The 22,780-nt window shown below is 42.1% G+C and overlaps 1 protein-coding gene across 4 annotated transcripts in view; it reads left to right on the forward strand.

Annotated features, from left to right (window-relative positions):
• ACOT11 (acyl-CoA thioesterase 11) overlaps positions 1 to 22,780 on the forward strand; it is a 100,923-nt gene that overhangs the window by 11,758 nt on the left and 66,385 nt on the right. Inside the window, exon 1 of one of the 4 annotated variants that reach the window (XM_026665920.2) lies at positions 16,167 to 16,405. The exons of 1 other annotated variant lie outside the window; for it this stretch is intronic. The gene's annotated coding sequence lies outside the window, so the exon portion shown is untranslated. Of the gene's footprint in view, positions 1 to 16,166; positions 16,406 to 22,780 lie in introns of those variants that run through there. 2 more of the 4 variants (XM_026665921.2, XM_087960318.1) reach the window with 2 other exon arrangements.

Raw genomic sequence — 22,780 nt, forward strand, 5'->3', positions numbered from 1 at the left:
ATTGTTGGGGGCAATAGGTGAACATGGTAGACGGCACAGAGAGTACTGCAAAGCACTATGAGGTGGTATGTACATCTAACTGCTGTTGCTATTGCTACTTCTGTTGGGTGTGTAGCCTAGGTCTGAAATAACATCCCTAAAATACATTGTTGCCAATAAGTACATAAATGTTGACAGCCCTCAGTGAGATAAATTTATTTGTATCAGTAAGGAATTTGTAACTCAAGTTATGTGCAGGTATATGTGTTGATGAGGGGAAGGGAAGGATCATGTTTTTTTTTAGTTTATTTAAGTATGAACTAGCCAGATAAACTCATGTGCCATACTGTAAGTAATCAAGTGATAACTAATAAGTGCTTGGGGAAAGAGTGCTTATTAAAACAAAAACAACTCCAGAGACAACTTGATTGTTTTCATTATAATAATACAACATGGGATCTACCATAGAATGTTGCATTTCTATCTTGTTGCTAAGAAAACAACATGGATGTGCAATTTCCATTTTCTCTCTCTGTGTGTCTATCTCTCTGTAGAGATGGATGGATGGATAGATGATAGGTAGATAGATACTGTTTTGCATTATTGCATTAAGCATATGCTTTAACTTTTTTTAAAAAAGATGGTAAAACTTATATTTAGAAACCTAAGTTGTATGACTCTTTCCCAGTCATGATGCTTGTTAATGTGGACAGAACATGGCACACAAACATGGCACACAAAATGCTGTGTTTCAAATGCCAAGGAAAAATATTTGCTGTTCCTCAGTCTTGCTAATAGCAGAAAAGCAATGATTAAATGGTGTTTGGAACTGCCAATCTGTAGTTTGTACATTATTGTACGGAGACAGTCTGCCTTTTGCCAAACTTTAGTCAATCACTTTAGTATACATGAGATTTACAGTTCCATATATACTGACTTCTAAAGAGCAAAGTGCTAAAATCAATTTTGTCATGATGAGTTCCATGTTGTTAATGGGTTTCTTCCAGTGTTCCTCTAAGTTGCTGAATGAATACACAACAACAAGCTGTATTCTCTTCAAAATCTATTACCATATGCCTGACTTTTTACAGTTCTTTGGGCCATGATGCTCATAGAGTGGATAATTAGCTAAGTGAATTAATTGACATTCATACTTGCAATTAACAAATAGTTACAAGCAACCTGTTCTCTTTGGGAGGACTAAAATTTCTCAGGGACTAGTGTAAAACTACTGTAAAATCATTAAGAGTAAATAATGAGGGTTGATTGCCTTGTATGATTACAAAGGTTGTTTTCTTTCCTCGGCCGTAAAAGAATATATACTGTAAACAAGCCAGCAGAAGTTGGTGGGGGGGGGGGTTGTGGTTGAAAAAAAGCAACACTATAAAATCTTCTGGAAAATGCCATCTCTGGAGAGATGTGCTGGATATGTATTCCAGATAGAATCTGAGCCAGATGGATGGCATGCCATAAACACTCTGATGTAGTTGCTTCAAGTGCTTCATCTTCAGTGGCAAAGCCAGTGTTTGCTTAACAGGTTTCCTGTTCAATATTGATTGCACAACAATGAAAAGTGTGCAGCTCTTCCTCTTTCTCTGGGCAATATAGCCATGCTGAAATTCTAATTGGGTAGGTGCTCTGATTGTTGAAGAATCTTTACGAGTCAAAAAGAGGGCTGTGAAAATATTTACAGACCCCTCACATCCCTGACATAAACTATTTCAACTCCTTCCCTCAAAATGACGCTACAGAGCACTGCACACCAGAACAACTAGACCCAAGGACAGTTTTTTTCCTGAAAGCCATCACTCTGCTAAACAAATAACTCCCTCAACACTGTTCAACTATTACAAAGTCTGCACTACTATTACTGTTAATCTTCTCATCACTCCTTATCGCCCATCCCCTCCCACTTGTGACTGTAACTTTGTCGCTTGTATCCTTGCGATCTACATTGACTGTTTCCTAGTATGATTTGATTGCTTATTGTACCCTTTGACTATCATTAAGTGTCGTACCTTATGATTCTTGACTCCTGACGAATGTATCTGTTCTTTTATGTATACTGAGAGTATTTACACCAAGACAAATTCGTTGTGTGTCCAATCACACTTGGCCAATAAAGAATTCTATTCTATTCTGCATTTGATTCTTAAAATTACATGCTATAGTAAAAGAATAGCTAGCTGTAAAAAAAAAAACTCCCAAGGAGATAATATTTCTCTTTAGTGTAATATAATCAGGTTAAAATAATCTAACCACTATATTAAGGAAAAGTGGAAGAATCCAGACTACTAGTTAATTTTTCAGGAAACGAACACTTATGCTTAACGGTTTGAAGTTTACAACCTATCTACGGTATTTTTAATATTTGAAAGAAATGTTTGGAAATTAAAGGTAATCCTCAACTTACAACAGTTCGTTTAGAGACTGTTTGAAGTTACAACGTTTGAAGTTAAAAGTGACTTATGACTGTTCTTCATATTTATGACCGTTGCAGCATCCCCATAGTCATGTGATTTACATTCAGATGCTTGACAACTGACTCACATTTATGACGGTTGCAGTGTCCCTGGGTCACGTGATCCATTTTTGTGACCTTTCTGACAAGCAAAGTCAGTGGGGAAGTCAAATTCATTTAACAACCGTGTTACTAACGTAACAACTGCAATGATTCCAGAGGTGGTATATTCAACAGGCTCTGACCAGTTCTGGAGAACCGGTAGCGGAAATTTTGAGTAGTTCGGAGAACTGGCATATACCACCTCTGACTGGAGATTTTATAGTATCCTCCCCCTGCCACGTCCATCAAGCCGCGCCCACAGAACTGATAGTAAAAAAAATTGAATCCCACCACTGAATGATTCACTTAACAAATGTAGTAATAAAAATTGTAAAATGGGGCAAAACTCCCTGAACAGATGTCTCACTTAGGCAACAGAAAATTTGGGCTCAAGTGTCATAAGTTGAGGACTAGCTATGTATGGCGGTAAATGAAGCACTTTTTCTCCTTCATATGCCATCGCTGTTTTTGGGTGTCAGCATGACCGCAAAGTTGTTTTACTTCACTAGTGTTATCTGGGGATACATAAGCATTGCAGATGATCAGCCATTCTCTTCAAAGCAGCTGTGTGAGTCCTCCAAAGAGCATGGTTACTTTAATGCTTCAAAAAGGAGGGAGGATTGACTTTTACGCTGCATGCTTTTCAGAAATCCCTTGGGGTCCCACCACTGACTTCTCAAGGCACCTATAAGTTTACTTATTATACCTACTGTATTTTTATATCACCAGAATCCAAGCACTCCTTGAAATTTAGGACCTTAAAATATAAGACAATATTGATAAAAACAAAGAGTAAATTTCCACTGTTTTTCCATCATCAGATAGATAGATCAATCAACAGAGGGTCACCTCAGTTTGAGGCCATTTGGAATATGTAACTCCATTTTGGCTGAATTTAAAAATAAACCTGGGTAGCCATCAGTTTGATCTCAGAAGGGGAGGAGACTATTTTATAAAACATCTTTCTCTGCCTCCTCAACCTATTTTTTATGGAGTGAGAGCTGATAATATTCAAATCTGAATTGAATGTACTGGATAGTTTTATTAAGAGAACTATAGATTTATAATAATTTATTCCTATTCTCTGCTTTCTGTTCTTTACCCTGTTATTGATTTCATAAAATCATCTGTCCCTTCATTCCAAATCAATGAATGCTGAGGTATCTTTAGTGTTGAACATTTCTCTTTAATAAGGCTCATTCTTCTTAAGGTGTCATTAACTAGCTTCTAATTTTATAAATAGTTATTTCAAAACTGATATTACATTGGTTATCATTTAATTAAATAATGGAGAGGCAATTTTAGGAATATCTTACACAATTATTTTGTTAGCAATTTTACATTTAAGTTCCTTTAGAACTTCTTTTGGACAAATACCATCTAGTCCTATGATCTGTTCATTTTAGTCTATCATTAGTTTCAATTTCGGAGGCTAATTATTTTATCATTTCAGCATAAGTATATGAAGTATATACTTATGTATATGAAGTATGTCAGTGTAGGCACAAGCAAAGAATACACATGCATGGCCATACCAATTTCCTCATTTCTTTAGTACTCATTTAATTATCTTATTATCTATATTCTGCTTATTTATATAATACTGTATTGTTGATATTAGTAATGTTAGTGATTTATTTCTCAAAATTCTACCTGCATCCTTTATTGTTAATCTGAGGAAAGTTTGGGGAAACCAGGAGTGGATTTTTGAAAGAAGGGCTACCAGTTCCGTTTAGGTTTGTTTGAAAATGAAATCTCTGGATTCAGAATTCATTATTGCTTAGTATGTATCTTTTTCTCAAAGCTCTGAATAATGGATCTCAGGGTTCAGATAAAAAAGCAACATGAATCTTCTGAGCCTAAAATCTGCTTGTCTCTTATTTCAGGATCTAGAGGTTTTTGTCTCTTTGTTGTGATCAAAACATGCACTAATGCCATCCATGTAAGGAGAATTGACAATGACCATTTGTATAATCTGATTTTATGCTCCATTTCAAGATCATTTCAAATGAAGCACACCCATGTATTTATATGTAAATTGTTCCAACATGTTTTTAGTACCTAGCACAAAATGCCCCCTAATACATGGAAGATAAGGCACTTCAGGGAAAACAAGCGTGGATATTTTGGCTTTCAAATCCTACTTAGATTTATAAATTTGACTTCATGACTACTTTGGTGCCAGTAGCAGATTCTATCTCACTATTATCTACCAAGCTATCGTCATATAAAGATAGCTTGGTAGATAATAGTAGTTAATTTATATGAATGTAAATTTATATAAATTTCTTCACATTAAAAAAACCCACCCATGCTTTCTGTATATATGGTTTGTTAATAAGAAATGAGTTCATATACAATGCTAAGCCGTAAAGCAAGATTTTATAAACTACCATACTGTAGCTAGGTTTTGGTATTAAGCCAATAAGAGCAAATCATTTCAGCCAGTTTTTCAAAGGATTATCTATGATTATGAATTCCACTTTTAATTTTCCTTTTTTCTTGGATAGAGGAATTTTCTTGGATTTCCCTTCTTTCCCATGATGTCCTCTCAGCTTGTTCGCTTCTCCCTCGAGCCGCTCGGAGCATCCAGAGACTGGGATGTGCTTCTGAGTCCTCTTCTTGCAGGCTGAGCTTTAGATGAGGAAACGCTCCGCCCCTCACGTGGTATCGCGCAGCGTCTCCCCAGTCTTTTGCTCAGCCTCGAAGAGTCAGGCTGTGTTTCAGAGAGCTCCTTGGCTGATCGCACATTTCTTTACTATTACAACCCTCTCGTCTTGATAAGGTTTGCTTTTCCTTCCTCCTCCTGCGCAAAGGGTCTGGACTTAAGGGAAAATTGTTCCCGTCCTTGGGGCAAGGCTGCGGGCTCGCAGCGCGATAGCGCGACCCCCCACCCTTATCTGATCGTCGCTGCCTCCGCGTTGCCTCGTGGCACGCGTTTTTTTACTGCTGGATTCCCCCCACCTTAAACACCGATCGGGAGGGTCATCGCCCCTAGGGCCCTAGGCGCTGTGCTGACCAGCGAAGCCCTCCCTTCCGTCCCGAAGGCGTCCCGACGGTTCAGCTTGCGGCCGCCATTTTGGCTCCGCATCGTGGTCGGGCGCCATTTTGAATTTCTTTAGCTGCGGCGAATTGGAGCCCCAGGCCTTGGGTCAAAGCTTAGCTGCCCATTTCTTCCACCTGGCTGGCCCTTGTATTACTTGTTGGCCTCCGCAGCCCGTTTTTCGGCGCGGTTGCAGCCCCCTCCGGTTTTATTTTTCTTGTCTGAGGCCTGCTGCCAGAGGCTCTTCTTCTACCATAGGCCTCAGGTGTTTATTTGACTAATTGGCCTGTACTGAGATATACGAAGTTCTCACTGTTACGGTTACTGTTTAAAAAAAAAAAAAAAAAAAAAATCTATCTATATATATATATACTTAATACATATACAGAAGGAATATATTAAAAAAAAAAAAAAAAAATAAATAAATATAATTATAATAATAATAACTTTTGTCTTGTACAATAATATTTTTTCGTACATATATAAATATATACGGATAACCTGTATATACTTTTGGTACAAAAGCATAATAAAGATAAAAATCAATCAGAAGGATAAGGAAGAATTATAATTAGAGTATCTATTTTTCTGTACATACTATATTTCTTAGATACCTTACTGTTATCTCTGTACACAACAAATTCCAAAAGGGGAGAGGGCCAGCTTCACCTTCACCCGGCCTCATCCAGGCCTGATCTGGGCGAGCCAACCGCCTTTGCTAGTAATTGTATCTAACATGGCAGACGACAATCCCTCTAAACGTCCTTCTTTGAAGGCTAAGGCAAAGTCCCACTACTTGCGCAGGCAGGACAAGGAACCTAAGGGCTCTAGACAGGACAAGGAACCTTCCAAGGCCGCCCAACGTGACGCCTTAAGGCGCCACAAAGCGTTGGAAAAAGAGTTTGACCGGCGTTCAAGGGAGTCCCGCTCGAGCCGTCAATACCTCCTCCTCCAAACCCTTCTACCTCTGCTCAATCTCTCTCCTCAGACCCCTCTTCCCTACCTAGGCGCAGTTCGCTTCAGGGTCTTCCGACCCCGGACCTCCGACCAGACGGACCCCGAAGCCACCTTTACTCCCACAGCCGCTGGTCTGCGCCACGATGAACCCTCTACCTCCGAGGTTCCACCTCACATCAGGGCTTGGATGGAATCAGCCATCCGCCAGGGCATAGCAGAGGGACTACAACACATGACAAGATCAGGCTTCTCTCCACGAGCCTCCGAGCACGACTCGATATCTATCAGATCCCTTCCACAACCGGTCCCCCAGTTGATCAGGTACTCTCTCAGAGGGACAGCCCTCCTCCGATTGGGGCCCAGGTGGAGGAGGAAGGGGACTTTGGGGATTTCAGGGAAGAGGAAGAGGATTCCCGGATGGGATCCTCCCGCTACAGTGAACCCCTCTTAGAGGCTGACATCATGGAAGGGGAGATGTCGGAGGACGAGGACCCTTCTCCCGACCAACCCTCCTTTGGGGGCTGTTTAAACCGCATATGTTCAAGTCCCTCCTCCTTAAGGCCAAGAATGTCTCTGGCCTTCTTTCCCAGCCCGCTGCAGAAACCCCCTGTCCCAGAGGGCCCGGAAGACTCCATTTTCACCCAACCAGTGGTGGAAGCTGAGGTCATCCCTTCCCCTCCCATCTTCGTTGATCTGGTAGCGAAGCAACTTACCTCCTCAGGGACCCCTCCCACTCCCTCTAGCCAAGACAAGAGATTCTTTAATCTCGATTCGGCTCTGTCTAACCTCCTGAATATCCCGGAGGTCGATGACCCCATTGTGGGTCTAGCCTCCTCCTCTACTCCCTAGTGAGGCCCTAGAGGCCTTGAAACCTGAGGACAGGCGGGCGGAGCAGGCGCTACGCAGGGCTCACCTATCTGACGCCTGGGCCATTAAGTCAGCTACGGCCGCCTCATTTTTCACGAGGTCCTCTATCCGCTGGCTACGTCAGCTCAAGGACCACATCCCTGCTTCCAATCTCAGAGCTCACCAGGATATAGCGAAGTTAGTGGCTGCAGCCGAGTTCTCGGCTGACGCCACTTACCAGTCGGTAAAATTTTCTTCCAGGGCCATCACGTCGCATGTCACGGCTAGACGCATGCTATGGCTCAAACACTGGCAGGCGGACGTAAAGAATAAGGTCAAGCTGGCCACTGCCCCCATTACGGGAGATAAACTGTTTGGCCCAGCTTTGGAACCACTGCTGGTCGAGGGCCGCAGTAAGAGAAAGTATTTGCCCTCCCTTTTTCGGAAGGTCGGAGGCCAGGGGCTCTCAGCCCTTTCGGAGGAGCTTTCCACGCCCCTTCTACCAACCCCCTTCCCGCCCAGATATCCTAGACCCCTTCCTTCCGATCCCAGGACCGCACGGACCGGGCGACAGATCCAGACGCGGTGGCGGCTACAAGAGACCCTTTCGGGGATCGGGAGGAAGGCCCTACCGCAGAAGGTAGAGCCTCTTCCTCCCCCGTTGGCGGCCGCCTCAGCCACTTCGCCGCCCAATGGGACATATCCACTTCCGATGCATGGGTTAGGGACACAATCAGGTTTGGCCTCGCCCTGGAGTTCAGGTCCGCTCCCCTGATTGTTTCTTCCCCTCCCCTCCTCAAGGGACCCCTCCAACGTGCACTAATGGATGCAGCCATCCATCATCTTCTTGACATCCAGGCCATTCAACCTGTCCCTCCGGATCAGAGAGGAAAGGGGTTTTACTCCCATCTCTTTGTGGTGCCCAAACACTCTGGGGTTGGAGAGCCATCCTGGACTTGAAACGGCTCAACCGTCACCTTATCCAGCGTAGATTCAAAATGCACACTTTGCAATCAATTCTTTTAGGCACCAGGCGGGAGACTGGTTATCTTCCATAGATCTTTCGGAGGCATACCTCCATATTCCAATCAGGCCTTCCCATTTCAAATTCCTCAGGTTCTGTCACAATAGCCTTCATTATCAATACGTGGCCCTTCCCTTTGACTGGCCTCGGCCCCCGGATCTTCACCAAGGTCCTGGCGGCTCTGGCGGCTCATCTCAGGAGCGTTCCTGTCCGCCTCCACTGCTACTTGGACGATATCCTTATTCTATCCCCGTCCAAATCCCAGGCAGTCAGGGATACCAGGGTCACTCTCTCCACCTTACAGGCACACGGGTTCCTAGTCAATTGGCAAAAGAGCCAACTTATCCCTTCCACCCGAATCAACCACTTGGGCGCCATAATTGATTCGGTTTCTCAAAGAGTTTTCCTCTCCCAGGAGAGGTTCCTTAGCATTCAGGCCCTGGTCAAACAGATCAGGCGTTCAAGGAGGGTGGCCTTACTGGACCTCTCTAAATTGTTGGGCAAAATGGTGTCATGCATCTCTATTATTCCCTGGGCCCGTCTACACAGCAGATCCCTCCAGTGGTTCCTGCTCCCATTCCAACGATCCGGAAGAAGCAACTCGAAGGCCAGAGTCAGGGTCCCTCCAAGGGTCCTCACGTCTCTTCTATGGTGGACCAATCCCGCCATCAACAGAGGCCATCTCTTCGCGGAACCTCAACGACTCACCGTCACTACGGACGCAAGCCTGTCCGGTTGGGGCGCTCATCTCGACTCGCTCTCGGCTCAGGGCAGATGGTCGCCGTCCGAGCAAAGGTGCAGCATCAATTGGCTAGAGCTTCACGCTGTCCATCTGGCCCTGCGCAGTTTTCCTCAGATCCGCAAACATCACGCCCTCGTTCTCACGGACAACGCCACGGCCAAGGCCCATATCAACAGGCAAGGAGGCACCCAGTCCATCCAGCTAATGAGGGAAGCCGAGCGCCTTGCCGCTGGGCAGAATCCAACCTCCTATCACTAAAGGCCGAACACATCTCCGGAGTAGACAATACTCAGGCGGACTGGCTGAGCAGGGCCACGGTGGACCAGGCAGAATGGCGTCTCCATCCATCCCTGTTCGAGGAAGCGTCCAGAATATTCGCCTTCCGGTGGTGGATCTCTTCGCCTCCCCGTCCAACACTCAGCTTCCACGGTTCTTCTCCCGGTATCCATCTCACCGGTCGGAGAATCACAATGCTCTGCGCTGCCCATGGCCCCCAGGGCTACTATATGCCTTCCCTCCGCTCCCGTTAGTTCCCAGAGTAATACAGAAACTTCTTCAGGAGAGGGCAGACCTTCTCCTGGTGGCTCCCTATTGGCCCAGGCGACCGTGGTTTGCGGATCTCCGCAATTTATCGGTAGCGCCCCATGGAGGATCCCCCGGACAGGGTCTCCCTCTCTCAGGGGCCCCTTCTGCATCCGGAGCCTCAATGGCTCCAGTTAGCCGTCTGGAGGTTGAGCGGATCCGTCTGACTAGTGAGAATCTCTCGAGTCAAGTCATCGACACTATTTTGGCCGCTAGGCGACCTTCCACTACACGAATTTACGATGCCACTTGGAAGGGGTTCTGCAAGTGGTGTAGCGGGTCTCAGATTGATCCCCTCTCTCCTCAGTGGCTCAGATCCTAGATTTTCTTCAGGAAGGCCTCCGTAAAGGGCTCGCACCTAACACCCTGAGACGACAAGTTTCTGCCCTCTCAACCGTGGTCTCCTGTGATAACTACGGTTCCCTTTCTCATCACCCCCGAATTAGATCTTTCCTTAGGGCGCCACCAACCTGTGCCCTCCCACTGTTCACAGGTTCCCCACATGGGACCTCAACAAGGTCCTCGTTTCTCTCACACGTTCCCGTTCGAACCCTTGAGAGACTCATCCCTTCAGTTTCTCACCTTTAAGGTAGTTTTTCTAGTAGCTATTACTTCTGCTCGTCGAGTTTCGGAAATAGCAGCTTTGTCAGTTAGGAGCGATCTATGTGTATTCCACGCTGATCGGGTGGTCCTTCGTCCTGACCCCACATTCCTACCCAAAGTTAACTCTCCCTTCCATAGGTCACAGGAACTGGTTCTACCAAATTTTTGCCCTAGGCCCTCCAGGGGCAGGGAGGTCCTCTGGCACACCCTAGATGTTAGAAGGGCCTTGCGTATATATATTAAGCGCACTCAACCCATGCGAAGGTCGGAATCCCTCTTCCTATCCTTTCAACCCAGGTCACTGGGGCTTAAGGTTTCTCCTTCCACCATCAGTCGCTGGATCAGGGCTACTATTGCGAGGTGCTACCTTTCCCATTCTCTGCCCGCTCCGGGTGGAATAACCGCCCATTCCACCAGAAGTGCAGCCACCTCGGCGGCCTGGGCCACGCAAGCCCCCATCGCTGACATTTGTCGGGCAGCCACCTGGGCCTCTCCGTCCCGTTTATCAGACATTATAAAATAGATACGTACGCCTCAGCGGAGGCCTCTTTTGGCCGACGGGTCTTACAGAGGGTCATCAGTGATCCGGAGGGGCCTTCGGGCCAGACGGAGTCCCACCCGTAGGGACAGCCCAGCTTTGGTATGTCCCAGTCTCTGGATGCTCCGAGCGGCTCGAGGGAGAATGGGCGTTGGTTCTTACCTGATACGCCCCTTCTCGGCGAGCCGCGGAGCATCCAGCCCCACCCTAATTTCTCCGTCTGGTGGGGAATCTTGCTTCAGCCAAGGAGCCAATAGTAGATTAGATAGAATTAATAACCTCTCTTCTCGTTATCGCAAAAACTGGGAGACGCTGCGCGATACCACGTGAGGGGGCGGAGCGTTTCCTCATCTAAAGCTCAGCCTGCAAGAAGAGGACTCAGAAGCACATCCCAGTCTCTGGATGCTCCTCGCGGCTCGCCGAGAAGGGGCGTATCAGGTAAGAACCAACGCCCACTCTCTTGCTACCTTCTCCTGCAAAGAAAAACCATGTTCGCTATGTTGCAAGAATTTTTTCTATTATGCATATACACCTATTCTTGGGAAGATAACTGCCACTTGTAACTCACCTTGATTACATTACATCTTGTCAAAAGCTCTTTCCCACTTTCAAGCTGTACTCTGAGATAGCCAATCTAGCAGAAAAGGCAATGTGATGTAATTAACTTTTTTTTTATTATCCTATCTCCTGGCCCAAAAGTTGATGAGTAGATTTGTGTAATGCACCTCATAATCCCAGGAAATGAGAAATGGCTCTTCCTTCCCTATGCTTCTGATTGAGGATTAATGGAGGTACCAAGGTGGAGTGTTTCTCCTTACTCTATTTTCTCTTGGATACCCTTTTCATCTGCCATCCTGACAACCGTTCCAGTAGCATTGCAATCTTGTAGGTCTCCAAACTCAGCAATTTTAAGACTTGTGAACTTCAACTCCCAGAATTCCACAGCCAGCACCCTAACGTTGCTAAATTTGGAGGCCTCTGCCTTAGATGGTCCTTTTGTGTGAGCAAGATATCTCATACTGAGAAGGGAAGAGGTTAAATGTTTCTGTTTTATTTCTTCCAACCCAACAGAATGTTGGACAGCAATTGCACAATGGTAAGTCAGAAGTCCGTCCATCCTTCAGTTCTCTGAAAACAGAAGAAAATAGGATTAAATTTGATGTGAGGGGAAGAATTTGGCTAAAGAAAGAGCTTGCTTGAAAATGAGCCAGTGGGGAAAAACTCCACTGGAGGGGGCCAGTGGGGAAAAACTCTCCAGAAACAATGACTGCTGCTGGAAATTAGGTTGGAAATACCAGTAATAGGTGAGATAGAAAATTATGCCAGAAAGAAAATGGGAATTTTTATGGGAGCAAAGCTGGAGAGAACTTTGACAAATGACAAGATATAAAAAATTCAGCAACCAAATTAGGTCATTTATTAATTAGAGGTGATGTATTTCTAGAAAATAAAATTCCAGCTTTCAGTGATATAAAATCCTCCTTACCCAGAATTGTTAAATCATGCAATTCATTATCTTCTATATCAATCTGCTCCAGTTTGCTAAACCTGTTGATGTATGGACTTTCAGATTTCAGAACTGTGGCTCTCAGTCATGGTAGAGAATACTGGAAATCGAACTCCACACCCAGAAGTCATCCAGGTTGAAGAAGTTTGCTTTAAATTATAAAAAAGAAAAGAAAATCCAGTTAACTATATGGGAAAAAAGTTCCTAAATGCATTTTAGCACAATAACCTTATTAGATCAACTGAAATCATACAACAGTATGTATTTTTCTGAGCTTTTCTTAGCTTCATGAAGAACCTAAGTGCCTTAAATATTGTCATCATAAGTACAACAAAATGAACTGCAATCGGTTAATATTTTCATCTTTGTAAATTTGATTTTTTTTACTTAGTTTTTGTTAAGAACAGGAACTAATGTAATTCTTTGCAGATTGTTCTAATCTGGTCAGAATTGTCTTTTGGATCCAGATTCCTGGTTATGTAACCCTCTATTTACTCTCACTCTTGAAACTCATGCCAAATATATGCAGTCAGGCAACACCCAGCAGGAAGTCTCCAAGGTTGAGAGCAAACATCCAAGTATAGAAAAGAAAGAACAGCTCTAAAGAAATGTAGGCATATGGATAACAAACACAAAGCTTTAGAAGCCAAAGCCTTACTCTCCCATGAATCATGACAAAAAGATGTGATTGCTTTATTCAATCCCCTTTTAACCTTTTCTGTAACTGAAATATGCTGTAATAAAATTCCTCAAAAGTACCCAGATTTCAAAGGCAAATGAGCCTGTTGGCTTTAGAATGTTATCCAGGAATTATTGTCTCCAATATCTACATCTGGCTTGAACTAAAGTGTGACTTGGTACAAAAACATCTCGTCTTCATTTCAAGATTGCTTGGAGAGGGTGAAATGGCCATGTCTATGCAGAGTCCATTGCCAGAGTTGAACATACTTTAAGAAGCATTTAATGTTGATTCTAATTTCCAAGAAATAATAATAAAAGTGTTTGTACTTAATGTAGTGATATTCAATTTTTCATGCATAAGAGTAGCCGAAAGCTTCCACTGGGCTATTGTTTTTAATTTGAAGTCTGCAAATTTTCCATAAAAAATCCAGACACTGGACGCAACTTAGTGACAATGTATTTAAAATAGAAAGCAGAAGTGAAGTGCATATTCGCAGGATGGCTTGTTCACCAGCAAGACTTATTGTGAAATACTGTCTTATCCATAGGGCTAGACAAATTGTGTGTTGTATTTCTGTGCAGTGGAAAATATATCTATATCCTTGCTGGGCTATTAAAAGACAACTTTTGATGCATTGAGGGTAACTTAGTTTACTTTTCATTTTCATTATAATTACAGTCACAAAATTGAAAATACTATTGCATCACTCAACAGAAACAAGAAGTAACAGTAATATGCAAGGGAAGTGCTGGCATGAGTAATCAAGGAATCCAGTTTGACTTCATGGCCAATAGTGCTTACTCTATTTTGGCTGTTGTAGCACTAAAATAGTATAGCCGCTTCAAATCCTTTATCAGCAATAGCAGTAGAAAACTTACAATCTGCTCAGTAGTGCCAGACTTAACAATATGTTGCTGTCAGAACCTGGCTATCTTCATGGTTTGAATCGACCTTCTGTGCAATGTAGATCTAACTCCAATGTTTAAAAAACAATATGAGTGCTATTTCAAAAGAATACTAAATCTGTGTTTCATAAGAGTCCTGGATTAGACTTGACCAGGACTATGGTCTGGCATTTTGTCCAGGGCCACAAAATCTTAATATAGAAGTTGAGTGGATTCCCTGAAAACGACCTCAACAACCATATCATCACCGAAACCAGGTTATAACTACAGCCAAAAGTGTTAGGAGAAGAAGGAAAATATTAAAACACCAAGTGCTATGGATAACTTCAAGCAGTCTTGGCATTGACTGGACATAACATAAAGGCGTGTCATGATCTCTTGGCAAAAAAAATAAAATCCTAGTTATTGGAACATGTTAGTGCCATGGTTAGGAAGACATGGAGAATAGCCTTTAGTTTCTTCAAAGTGGGGATCAGCAGTAAATACTTACTGAGATACAGTTCACCTACTGTACTTTAACTTGAGCTCAGTTAAAAATAAAAGCTGGTTTAGAAAGGTTTGAGGCAAGTCAATTCAGTCATTAAAGGTACAATCATCTTAAAGTAATGCTTGACTTTAGTTAAACATCCATTTTGTTAACTTGTTCACAACATGGGGAAACTTTCCATTGCTTTCTTCCCAACAATGTCCCAATCTCGTACTTTAACCTAAAACCTTGACATTTCCGGTGGTCTTCCATCAAGTATTAATCATGTCCAACCTAGCTGTGCTTGTTTGAGATCAACCAAAGTCAGCTAGATATTGCCAGATTACTTTGTACTTGCTTTGCGTTACCTGGCTTGAAATGTAATTACGAGCACCTCCTTCTGTATTCACAAGTATCACTAAAGTCCATGAAACCAGTTCCTCATATCGTAACCTATATTCCTTTGCAGACAATGTTGACTGTCTGCTCGCTTGCATAATGAACCCAGTTCTCTCTTTGCCTTTTTTCCTTTTTCTTTTTTGCAAGGGCCGACTATGCACCCCATTGATCGGTTGACAGCTTTTACCCGCCCCCTTCTCCAGCCTGTTGGCTACCCTAGAGAGCCTCTGCCAATCAATGTAGAAAATACACTGCACAATGGCTCCACAAAGTGGGGACAAGTGAATCCTTGTTCATGTAGCTTGGCAGTCATGAACTCACAATCATTCTGCAAGTGCAATAGCTGTGGCCTCTACTCCCTCCTTTGTTGCTCATTTATTGCATGTGCTTGGAGCAAGCCCTGGCTATTTGCAGGGCCTTTTTATTCTGCATGCCTTAGTTGTCTTTCAATTTGGATCAAAAGGACCAAGTGCAAACAAATGAACTTCCCTATGTACAATTATGGTTTCTCCCCCGTGATTGCAGGTGCTATACCGGTCTATCGGGAACAAGATGCAGGTTAGGGTTTTCCATTCTCCCCAGTCAAAAAGAAAAGAAATCTTCCCCTTCACTGCTTTTTATTCTAATCCACTTCCGTGGATACCAGGTGGGAAAAAAGGAAGCAGATGGTCTCTACTTTCTCCAACCCTAATCAAATTCCTCTTCCTCTGTACAGGCTTTACAAGATTGATCCCAAATTTGGGAAATTTACTAAGAGCCATATCATGGAAACTATGTGGATATTTAAGAGTTCACAATGACTTGATGGGACATAATTAAGGGCCAAAAAGATTAAAAAAAATAAAATAAAACAGCAACTACAATATGCCCAGGAGTTCCCAAACCAAGGTTTTCTGTTTTACTTTCTGCCTGTGAGTTTAAAAAGTGCAATATAAAGACCAGAATTCCTGGTTTACTTATTAAATTTATCTGTCACCTATCTCAATTGTTGAGCGACTTAAGGTGGCTTACAAAACTACAATATAACAATACTAAAAACATTACAAATTAAAACATTAAAGTTAACAAAAATAGATTAAAAGGAGGAACTAGTACATAAACGGGGGTCTTCTTACTAACCAATAATGGTCAAAATATCTGAAAATTGCAAGGAGATGTCTCTTTCGTAAGAAGGAAACAAGTTCCAGTAAAAAGGGGTTTTGTCAAATTTCTAGGGAGAAGTTTATAGGAAGTTCCACCTTAAGAAAAAGCTTTAATGAACTTCTTTTTTTTTCTTTCAAAACGGGAAGGGAAGTCCGTGTGTATATTGCTCCCTAGAGATCCGAAAGGCAGATTTGTTGTAGTTCTACTTCGAAGTTGGAAAGCTCTAGAGGAGCCTGTGCAGGGGTGGGAGGAGCCAGAGAGAGTGAATTGGAGGCTGAGTAAACTTCCAAAGTACTGGAAGCAGATGGCTTGCTGTTCCTTCTTGGGCAAAAGCCATTGCTTGGTTTGATCCTTCACTGCAAGCGCAGCTCCCTTATGTAAGAAAACCTCTTTGCAATATACAGTATTCAGTTTGCTCTGCTGAAGGTGAGCCTGGGGGAAACTGGGAAGGGGGGAGAGCAATAGAAAGTGAGGCTATGAAGCCACAGTTCTCTGCTAGATTTTGATGAATTTACTATCATGGTTACTATGCTAGAAGAATGTATATTACCTAGTGGAGCTAAATAATTCTTTCCTGATAAGAGCGGTCCTTTGGACGGGACATAAAACAGATTTATTTTTGGCGTGTTCTTTTTTAGAAGCAGCTTCTGTAAACCTAAAATGCCAACCAACTTGAGTTTGAAAGGTGTTTTTGTTCTTGTTTCTTGGCATAACCCCAACTTTGATGCAATCGGAAAACTTGGCAGAATGGAGTACTGCAAGTTTCCAATTCTTTTGACTGTCCCACAAGAGAAATATACAAATGCAACCACACACACACACACACACTCACATTTTTCAGGCTCCTTCCTCACTTGCAACTGATTGATAGGGTGGATCTGAGACAAGGTGTGCAGAGCAGATTTTTAAAGCCATGATTTGCTTCTCATTCCTTGATAATCATCAAAGAATAGTACTTGACATTGTTTAGGTACTTGCCATAAGATATGCGGATGTGCAGTTGTGAATAATAACCGAAAAGTTTGAATGGTTTCTGTTCAGAGAAGTTAAATTAATGGATTTCTTGCAAAAAGTGTACATTCAATGTGGCTGGGAATAGCATGACCAGTTCTGATTTAAAGAAGAATTTGATGTTTTGTAAGTGCTGTGTACGTTCTATTTTCCTTCTCTCATTTGTTGTATATCTACCTACAGGTAGTGCTGAACAAGTACTACTTACGATTGAACTTTATAGTTCTGACTGTTAAAGCATCACCACAGTTATGTGTTGTGATTTGGGCTTGACCCTCAATGTTGCAGTGTCCTGTAGTCATGTGATTGCCATTTGTGACCTTCACTGTCAACTTGCCACAAGCCAAGTCCGTAGGGAAGTTGGCAGGAGGTCCCAAATGGTGAGCATGTGACATTGTGCTCGATGGCAGCATGGGATTTGCTTAATGATGATAACCAGAAGCGCTGGAACTGCCATTGCTAAGCGACTCAAGTATGTGAGGCTGTGTTTTAACAACCACATTACATAGCAATAAGATTTTAAGTCCCAGTTGCTGTTGTTAACCAAGGACGACTTAAATACTAATTCCAACTCCAACTTGATATACTACATTGATAGGATTTTTTTTTAATACAGGGGAAATATGAGACATCCAGGTTAGACTATTAGTTCTCTGAGTTGCTGAACTTTTTTCACAAAATTGAGACCAAATTTGCAAAACGTTTTTAATGGGTAAGCAGAAATCTCCATCTTGTATACTGCATTAGCAGCTTCCTAGTACTTATAAGATACATTGCGGCATTCTTTTCTGTTATGGATTTGTGCAGATGGAATGTACCTTAGTTTTAAAATAAGCCCTAATTAATATGCAGGAAAATGTTTTTTCTGAATCTTGTAGGTGCTTAAGGGGAGGCTGTGATGCCATTTACACACACCAGAGGGGGACAGACGTCAAGTCTCAGGCCAATTATTATTATTTTTTTGCTGCCTTCAAAGACTGTCTGTGGTGGAAAAACACCACAACAAAGAAGTGCACTTTCCCACTGATTTTATGAATAAAACACAAAGAAAGCATGAAATAGATTCAGTGCATCTAAAAGTTAAACTCTTTCCAAATACGCATATGGACTTCTACAAAACTCCTTCATTTTAATTCTGCATGCTGATCGTGATGTTACTGCTTTGACCTGCTTTGACTTTGGCCAATGGTACTAGGATAGAAATATAGGGTTTACAAAAATAGGGTGTTTTAATTATCTCTGCCACAGTACGGTGGGAAAATGAATCACAGCACAAGGAGAGAGCAGCTATTTGGCAAAGTTAGTTTCTGAGCAACTAAGACCTTTCAGTACCTCCCCCTGAAGAAATGCAGGAGCTTAAGTGAACGTGTTCCTCAAACTTCAGCCAGACAATAAACTCATGTCCTGTCATTGCCCAAACTCTTTAAACATTAATACAAGGAAACTCCTGTCCCTGCATCATGCTGCTCCTCATTTACACAATTGGGACTTTGAACCTTTTTGTTAAGCAGAATGACTTTTATGTTTAGTTTCTCAAGGACATTATTGCCGTGTGTTTCCCAGGTTATTAAGGGCACTGTGATCTGTGGGGAAGAGGAAGAGAAAGGATGAAGTGCAGTGGAGATATGTACTGTATCTAAGATGTGGGTTTTGGTAGATTTATTGGATGTTATTGGTAATTACATTTTTAGCAGAGTAGTTAAAAATCTTTTGAATGTGCAGTGCTCTTACCTCTGAAGCAACAAATGCAGAAAAGTGCAAACTGGTGGTTGTGGGTTTGCAATATTTATTTGTACATTGCATCTTTTCTGGTCATCTAAAATGATATATATCTAACAGTCTTTCTTTGTTCATTTGCTTCTATACCTCTCTGTGGGATTTCCTTTCATCATAGGTCAACATACTACTAACCAGAGCATACAAAACATTTGCTAGACCAATACTCGAATACAGTTCATCAGTCTGGAACCCACACTACGTATCTGATATTAGCACAATTGAGAAAGTCCAGAAATATTTCACAAGAAGAGTTCTCCACTCCTCTACTCGTTGTAGAATACCTTATGCCACCAGACTTGAAATTCTAGAACTAGAAAACCTTGAATTACGACGTCTTCGGTCTGACTTAAGCATGGTATATAAAATCATACATTGCAATGTCCTACCTGTCAATGAATACTTCAGCTTCAACCATAACAACACAAGAGCACACAATAGATACAAACTCAAAGTAAACCGCACCAAACTTGATTGCAGGAAATACGACTTCAGCAATAGAGTGGTCAATGTCTGGAATACTCTACCCGACTCTGTAGTTTCTTCCCCAAACCCCAAAAACTTTAACCTTAGACTGTCTACTATTGACCTCACCCCTTTCCTAAGAGGCCTGTAGGGGCGTGCATAAGCGCACCAACGTGCCTACCGTCCCTGTCCTATTGTTTCTCTTATTCTTTTATTTTTCTTATATGTACCCATTTCATGTATTCACAACTATGTATACATTTATACTTATTATCTTGTAAACAATTGGCAAATCAAATAAATAAATAAATAAATAAATAAATAAATTTTATCTCTGTAAATGTAAGTACGAAGCTAATATTTCCACACTCTGCCCTTCTTATGCAGAATTGGGGAGACTCAGTCAGTTTGTATGTCATTGTCCCAAAAGCTGATGGAATTTTTTTTAAGTAGGTCAGGTTAATGCAGATTTACTTGTTACTATGGATATTGCTTAATTATACACCAATAATCCCCTCTGAGAATATCAGAATTGCTGCTCATTTTTCTGTTTTTAAATATTCCCCGTAAGTATAAATTGGGAATATATTAGAAGAAGCATAGAAGAATCTAGGTTAAGATACAGGTTAGAAAAGCAAAAGTCTCCCAGGTGGTGGCAAATAGTGTTGCTTGAGCTATTTTAATCCTCTCCATTTTTTATTTTTGTTCTGTCAGAAAGGGTGATGGAAATCATAGCACTGGACCAGTCTGAAGAGATGATTCAGGTCAATTGGCCTATAATCTGGAGTCATCTCTCCAACAGCCTTCTGCAACCTCTCTTACCTATCTATCTCCTGTTTGCATCCTTTTCTTATTCTCACATCTTTCTGCCACTTTGGTTTCTTTTGCTGTCCTCCATTTTTCTCTTCATCTGAAGTTCTGCTAGGATTCCTCTCCTGGATCTTATTTAGCATTGCTCTGATTTCATTAAAACCCACATTTTTGAAGTCTAAAGGTGGGTGTTTGACTAACTACAGTGTTGGTGTAAAATCCAAAACTTCAGTGTTACAAATCACTTTTACTCAGTGTGCTTGCTACTTCTACTTCCTCAGTTATGTCTTTCCTATTGATTCCTCCATCCTCTGAAAAATAAATTTCTCGGCAAGACAGATCTGGAATTTCCTGGTAGGATCATGCTTATCTGAGTTTGTGTCCCAATCAATGTAGGGTTAAAGTGCCATCAGACTGTTTATGTGGGCTAGCTTGCTATGTACGGTCAATGACCAAAATTCTTGTCCCAGGACTTGACCTACTTACTTTACAGGTACTTTCCATTTAAAGTGCAAATGCTGGTGAACTGAACTTTTCTGCAGTATCTCTCTTTTCTTTTTTTTGAGATTGCTGCATTCTTCTTTTCCAAAAGATTGGATGCAACATTCAGTGATCTCAAGCAAAAGAGATTGGAGGTCTAGGACCCCGCACCCAGAACAGATCCAGCCTTGCTCCTGCTGCATCCCACAGTGGCTTGATCTTTTATAGCTATTTGGGGAAGCACTTTATAACCAGAAGTGTTTAGGGGGCCATACGGAAAGGTTGCTTAATAACCTAAAGTAATATATATCTGAAGGAGATACGACCTTCAAGATAACTTGATTAAATACACACTGTTAAAATAGGACAAAATATGTATGGCAATTTGTGAAAGCTTTGGTCTCTTATGTCAGCCTTTATAACTTTCCCCATCCATTGATTTGGGTGGTGGTGGTGAGAGGAGGGGGAGGAAGATACTTTACTCCAATATAATTGCCATTTTAATGTTTTAGACATAACTTTGACAAGATGTCACTCCAGAACAAGTGGCAATGTGGAAAGACAATGATGGTCCTTCTTGTATATAGAATTAAGGTAGCCAAACCAGTCCCTTCTAGCTTTTGGGGACAATAGCTCTTGCAGTCTTTACCATTTGTTGTAGTAGCTATGACTGATGGAATTCGTTCTCCAAAACAGATTGCCAGACTCCTCTCTGGAGTAGGGGATCCATATATTTTAGAGAGTGGGAAATGAATTCATGTCTGCTCTGCCATCTGGAATGTTTTAGATTGCCCATGCTGCTAATGAGTTTCCTAAAGAGTCTGAAAATGACTGCCACTTGAGATGAAGAACCTGGATGAATAGAGTTATAGGATATTTTTGTTCATTTCTTGTTTGGCCCAGTCTGGCAGCCACTCTTTTTTTCCAGAGTAATGATCAAGGTGAAGACTTTCTTAAATTCAGACCAGCTCCTGGTGATTATAGGTAGTCCTCACTTACCAAATGCAATTTGAACCGGAAACTAGCATGTGAATATAAAATGTTGTAAAGTAAAACATCCTGTGACCAATTCTGGCTCCGGTTGTTGGTAAATTGTTTTGCCAAGTGTCAGGGCAATGATCAGGAGCCCAGGCAATTGGTTCTTTTGGATCCAGAGACAATAAGCACACCAGTGAATAAAGGGAGTTTAAGCTTTATTATTAACATAAAAAGCATACATACCAAGCAAGATGATACCCAAATCTCCTACAAGCTGTCAGGAGTTTCTTTAAAATGATACTAGAGATACTTGAAAGCTGCCCGTACTCGGTGCTAGGTTTTGTGAAGAAGTTCCCAGCTTAAAGGTCAATACTAAAGTTTTTCTTAAAACCTGGCACCAAGAATTTATGGTCCTTTTTCTGCGGTCATGAGACAAGACTTGACATTGACTGGATGGTACATGATTCTGGGATGGAAGAGAAAGTCAGACTTTTCCAGGTTTAAAGCAATGGGAAGTTCCCTCCTGTTCTCCTTTATTCACCAAAGAAAAGTTAAAAAAAACAAAACACAAGCAGGTTAGTTCTAAACTCATTGACTCTAGACTTTTCTTACTGTGAAGGAGAAATAAGAATATGTCACTAAATTCCTCTTAAGTACAGTGGTCTTCCACATTGCCACTACATGAATCACCAGTGGTGATTAAGGGTGACATCACATGACTGCAACTGGTGACTTCCTCTGCCTTCTCCGTTGACTTTGCTTATTGGGAACCAACTGTAAAGGTAGCAAAGGGCGATTATGAAATTGTGGGACACTGTGGCCGTTGTGTGTATCAGTTGCCAAGCACCCCAATTGCGATTATATGACAATAGGGATGCTGTGACAGCTGGCAGCTTCGGGACCAGTCATAAATCTCCTTTTCCAGCACCATCATAACTTCAAATGGTTGCTGAATGAGCGGTACATGAATGCATCCCTGATGTTTTCTTGGGAGCAGTATGGAAATAGTTTGCCTCTTGCTCTCATGAGGTTTTCCAACCTCTCAGTCTTGCCTGCAGTTCTGGGAAAATTTTGGTCGTCTCGCATCTCTGCAGTTTCAGTCCTATGTCATCTAGGGGCCATACTGACTTTCAGGATACTTCATAGCTACCGATACTGTAGTCAGTGTCATCATGGTTTTGTTTGTTGTTTTGTGGGTGAGGAATTATATTGTTAGACTATATTTGCCATATTATTTTTTTCTATTTTTGCAAGTTTGTTCCTTGAAGCATGTAAATACAT

This window comes from Notechis scutatus, chromosome 3, assembly GCF_049901735.1.
Source record: "Notechis scutatus isolate UNSWTSFEM ecotype Mainland chromosome 3, rNotScu1.2, whole genome shotgun sequence".
NCBI lineage: Eukaryota > Metazoa > Chordata > Lepidosauria > Squamata > Elapidae > Notechis > Notechis scutatus.